Genomic DNA, 5734 nt, shown 5'->3' with positions numbered 1-5734 from the left:
ATTTTATGGACGAATCGGGAGCAGTTGGCATCACTGAGGAGTCACTGCAGAGTCCCTGTACCTCACGTGGTTCGTGGACGACCGATTCGGCCGACATCACGCTCGTGCGCACGCCCCCCGTCTCCCTGCTGCGCGGTCTCCGGCTCCGATGTGCACAACGTGGCGGCACCCGAAAGAGTCCACTTCCGCGGCGTCAAAACGCTTTTCTCACGCCCGTGCAAAGTGAATTGGCGACATTAGTCTTTGACGATTACTCCATTAAAAGCACTGGCAGTCGGTCAGCCGATGGCAGCAATGAATCAATGCTTTTCACCCCAAACTACTGCTTGTGAGGCGGAAGCCAAACGGCGGTAAACTAGGGGAATATGAAGCATTAAACTGGGGGAATATGGAGCATTAAACTGGGGGAATATGAAGCATTAAACTGGGGGAATATGGAGTATTAAACTGGGGGAATATGGAGCATTAAACTGGGGGAATATGAAGCATTAAACTGGGGGAATATGAAGCATTAAACTGGGGGAATATGAAGCATTAAACTGGGGGAATATGGAGCATTAAACTGGGGGAATATGAAGCATTAAACTGGGGGAATATGAAGCATTAAACTGGGGGAATATGGAGCATTAAACTGGGGGAATATGAAGCATTAAACTGGGGGAATATGAAGCATTAAACTGAGGAATATGGAGCATTAAACTGGGGGAATATGGAGCATTAAACGGGGGGAATATGAAGCATTAAACTGGGGGAATATGAAGCATTAAACTGGGGGAATATGGAGCATTAAACTGGGGGAATATGAAGCATTAAACTGGGGGAATATGAAGCATTAAACTGGGGGAATATGAAGCATTAAACTGGGGGAATATGGAGCATTAAACTGGGGGAATATGAAGCATTAAACTGGGGGAATATGAAGCATTAAACTGGGGGAATATGGAGCATTAAACTGGGGGAATATGAAGCATTAAACTGGGGGAATATGAAGCATTAAACTGAGGAATATGAAGCATTAAACTGGGGGAATATGGAGCATTAAACTGGGGGAATATGAAGCATTAAACTGGGGGAATATGAAGCATTAAACTGGGGGAATATGAAGCATTAAACTGGGGGAATATGAAGCATTAAACTGGGGGAATATGAAGCATTAAACTGGGGGGAATATGGAGCATTAAACTGGGGGGAATATGGAGCATTAAACTGGGGGAATATGGAGCATTAAACTGGGGGAATATGAAGCATTAAACTGGGGGAATATGAAGCATTAAACTGGGGGAATATGGAGCATTAAACTGGGGGAATATGGAGCATTAAACTGGGGGAATATGAAGCATTAAACTGGGGGAATATGGAGCATTAAACTGGGGGAATATGGAGCATTAAACTGGGGGAATATGAAGCATTAAACTGGGGGAATATGAAGCATTAAACTGGGGGAATATGAAGCATTAAACTGGGGGAATATGAAGCGTGAGCTCTGGCTTGCGCTCCGGCCTGCTGACCTGCGCTCTTACCCTCCGCTGTGTCATTTCCCAAAGCCCAGAATGCACCTCTCTTCCCTGATGAAGTGAATCCCCTACCGGTGACTCAGACGGTTATGTTCTGTGGAAGAGCACCAGATATTGGTTGAAATGGGTGAGGTGTGTGTGTGTGTGTATGTGGCTTGTGAGAGTGAGTGAGTGAGTGAGTCTGTGTGTGTGTGTGTGTGTGTGTGTGTGTGTGTGAGAGAGCAAGGCCTGTGAGTGTGTGTGTGTGTGTGTGTGTGTGTGAGAGAGCAAGGCCTGTGAGTGTGTGTGTGTGAGTGTGTGTGTGTGAGAGAGCAAGGCCTGTGAGTGTGTGTGTGTGTGTGTGTGTGTGTGAGAGAGCAAGGCCTGTGAGTGTGTGTGTGTGTGTGTGTGAGAGCAAGGCCTATGAGAGTGTGTGCATGTGTGTGAGCGAGCCCTGTGTGTGTGTGTGTGTGTGTGAGCGAGCCCTGTGTGTGTGTGTGTGTGTGTGTGTGAGCGAGCCCTGTGTGTGTGTGTGTGTGTGAGCGAGCCCTGTGTGTGTGTGTGTGTGTGAGCGAGCCCTGTGTGTGTGTGTGTGTGTGAGCGAGCCCTGTGTGTGTGTGTGTGTGAGTGAGCCCTGTGAGAATGTGTGTGTGCGTGTGTGTGTGAGAGTGCACGGCCTGTGAGGGTGAGTGAGTCTATGTGGGTGTGTACCGGGTTGTTGCATAATTATTACTAATCCCAGACCAAATAGAGGTCTCTCGCTATGGTGAGAACAGGAGCTGAACAGGTTTGTTGTATCAGAAGTATATAAGACTTCCTACAGACTCAGAAGGTAATTACTGTCTGTGTTTGCATAGGGCAGATGTGGCTTAGACAGCACCGGAAACAGAACAGATGAAGCATGCCTCAGAGTTACTGAGGTACACTTTTTTTTAATCATATTAAAAATGTGACAATCTGGAAGATGGATCTTTAAGTGGTTTCACATGGAAGCACTTTTGATTTGGGTTGCACTTGCAGATGAAGATCAAATAATTGAAATACTTGACATACAAGGCGAAACTTTAAAGATCATATGATTAAAATTAGGTAACTGTTTAGGAGTTGCTTGAAATATACTTAAACATGGAAAGTTTAAAAAAAGCAACAAAAAAAAAAACAATGAAAAGTTTTTTTTTAAAGATTTCAAAAGCTGCATCATTTTCCATAGGGAATTCCAGCATATGGTCCCCAGTGTTTCATGTTGTACGCGGTGTGTGTGGTTTATGGGGACAGGGCTTAGTGTGGAGTTTGCAGGCCCAATTATCAGTAAGCAGAGTTATAAACAGGTATGCTCCTCTGTAGCCAGGCAACTGATGCAGAAACCCAGTCAGAGAGCCTAACTTCAACCGCTAAGCCTCATGGAACATGTTCTTCAATCCCACGATGCAGGGGATGTGTAAAGTGTGTGCATGGTTGTGAAAGTGTCTGCTACCACAGTGTGTGTGTGTGTGTGTCTGTGCACGCGCGTGTGAGTGTGGGTGAGTCTGTGTCTGTGCGTGTGTGAATGTGTGAGTGTGAGTGTGAGTGTGTGTGAGTGAGTGAGTGAGTGAGTGAGTGAGTGAGTGAGTGAGTGAGTGAGTGAGTGAGTGAGTGAGTGAGTGAGTGAGTGAGTGAGTGAGTGAGTGAGTGAGTGAGTGAGTGAGTGAGTGAGTGAGTGAGTGAGTGAGTGAGTGAGTGAGTGAGTGAGTGAGTGAGTGAGTGAGTGAGTGAGTGAGTGAGTGAGTGAGTGAGTGAGTGAGTGAGTGAGTGAGTGAGTGAGTGAGTGCGAGGGATGGAGAGAACGATGACTCAGCCTGTGTGTACCCTGTGCATGTGGGTGTCACTCGCGAGTCCTCACAAATCCTCCCAACGACCAGCTGTCCCCACGAAGTATGTAATGGGCGAATTTGTCACACTTGTGCCGTGTCTTTGTGACCGTGTCTCTGACTAAGAGAGTCCCCCCGGCTGCTGTGGCCGGTTTCTCCTCTGGGTTCTTGACCGTATCGTCGCTGCTCATGATGTGCTACGCTGAGAGCCTGCTTTGAACCCTTTTTTGAATATTTACTCCCCGGCACTGCGATTTCAGTTCTCCTAACGGCACTCAAAATTTCCTCTCCTATCAGGTAACACACGCAGCGACTCGTCAGTCAGATACAGAGAACGGCAGCCTGACTGGACGAGCCTCACAGCCCCCCTAGTTCTCACGATCATGTCCTTTACTCTGACACGTTCAACTGAAGCACGGCCTATCAGAGACCACCATTCCCTAGCTGGAAACCCTATTGGCTGACTGTGCATTGCATACCGTGCCACACGCCATAATGATTGGGCGAAAGCACAGACAGGTCCCTTATAGACCGCCGTAGCACCGCAGTGAGGGAGGACCTCCCGTCACCTGCAGGTCAGCTCCACAGGTGAGGCCAGCGCAGAGCCGCTGTGTACCTGTGCACCAGAGTTCCGGCAGGTGTGTCGGAGGAGCGTGGGCTATAGCACGGGCTCACAGGGGCAGCCAGTCGTTTAACGTTTCCGCTGTCCCCCTTCCCACCTAAGAAGGGGACGTTCTGGGGTCATACTGGACTCATTCAAACCCCAAACCAAGCCATGACCCACATCAGCAGTGTAGTATACTGTGAGGGAATATGGCTTGTCACTTAAAGGTTGCAGGTTCAGTTCCCAGGTAGGACACGGTACTAGGCACAGGAGCAGCTGTAGCCTTATGGCTAAGGTGCTTGACTGTGGACCCGGAAAGATGGTGGTTCAAGCCCCTAGTGTCGTCACCATAAGATCAGTGCAGCTATTGGGTCCCTGAGCAAGGCCCTTAACCCCATGTTGCTCCAGGGCCGATTGTCCCCTGTTTAGTCTAATCAACTGTAAGTCGCTTTGGATAAAAGTGTCAGAAAAATGATTGTAAAGGAATGTGCATAATCTGAATTTCTTCAGCTAACATCCAGCTGTTCGCTATTACATTGGAAATACGAAAGCTGTGTAATTCGCTGTGGATAAGAGTGTCTGCCTGTAATGTAAAGGGATGCATCGCTTCTCTGAACAGCAATATCTGTTCTGTTTCAGATGGTACTCCTCCTCACGGACACACAAACAACCGTCTCCACAAGCACAAACAACAGGGTTTATTGGATTGTGTCTGTATCCAACCGGTATCAGGTGGGACAACGTGTCATGGACAACCTCATAAAAGGCAGGTATGTGCGGCGGTTATGTGCTTAACAAATTTGAATAGAGGGTGTTCAACTGCCTAGAATTCCCCTTTTTTAGGTTGCATTACGATTAGATTAAGGTTGCCCGTCCTATCAGGAATCCCATCTGTTTCCACCCAATTTGCTTACAGGTGCAGTACTCCTACGTAAAGATAACTGCAAGATAAAACCAATGTTAATCAGTAGCTCCTTGCATGGCAAAGCAACAATACAACATACCGTGTCATTTTCAATGTCCATCACTGTACAAATAACGATGCAGTGCTTCATTAGCGCAAATTACATTTCTGTGTGTAAATATGTCTACCAACCGACATACATCCTTCCTTAATGTTCTATTCCTCAGTCCATCTCAAAGCCATTCTGTCATTCTGCCTCATCATTCCCACCAGCTTTTAACGTCTGATCTAATTACCTGAATCACTGTTGTTTGATTGCCACAGTAAAACAGTAAAAACACCACTTTCTGCTGTTACTTTTACTGTTCGTTTTCCACGTGGTGACCTGGTTCTAAAGTCACTTCCTGGCTGCCTTAACTCCGCCCATGCAGAGGAAGTTGTGCCCATATATGGGCATAGAGTCACACACAGCTCTGGTATGCAGAGTGCTGTTAAGACTATTACACAACTATTACACAACCATTACACAACTATTTCTGACCGTCCCCTAAAAGAGCTCCCAGTCCTGCTGCCACCAACTTAACCTCGCGCTGAGGACATGCACACTTTCACACACATTCTTCACATAACAGATTTTATTAAAGATCACCGCAACCAAACAAAGAAAACCATTGTGGATTGCGCAGCGCTACAACTGTTGAGTCACTTGATAAATTGACCCAATTACAGTTTTTATTTAGGGTGTGTCTCCGTACCCCACCTATCACCGTCATACAGGACCACGCCTGGGTGGTACCGGGGCATAGCAGTGGGCTTAGTCTTTGGTACAGGCACAGGGTGCCAAAACAAACCGGGTGGGGTATCTCTGGGGTGTGAGTGCCAACCG

At 47.2% G+C, this 5734-nt stretch overlaps 1 long non-coding RNA gene across 2 annotated transcripts in view; it reads left to right on the top strand.

Annotated features, from left to right (window-relative positions):
- The first annotated feature begins 4586 nt into the window (after positions 1-4586).
- Positions 4587-5734, top strand: part of LOC133117017 (uncharacterized) — a 90369-nt gene continuing 89221 nt past the window's right edge. For both annotated transcript variants that reach the window (XR_009705919.1, XR_009705918.1), the window contains exon 1: positions 4587-4714. This is a non-coding gene — a long non-coding RNA (uncharacterized LOC133117017). The remainder of the gene's footprint in view (positions 4715-5734) is intronic.

The sequence above is a fragment of the Conger conger genome, chromosome 17 (genome assembly GCF_963514075.1).
Source record: "Conger conger chromosome 17, fConCon1.1, whole genome shotgun sequence".
NCBI classification, from domain to species: Eukaryota; Metazoa; Chordata; class Actinopteri; order Anguilliformes; family Congridae; genus Conger; species Conger conger.
The sequence above is the reverse complement of the archived record's forward strand: the minus strand, read 5'-3'. Positions and strand labels throughout refer to the sequence as shown.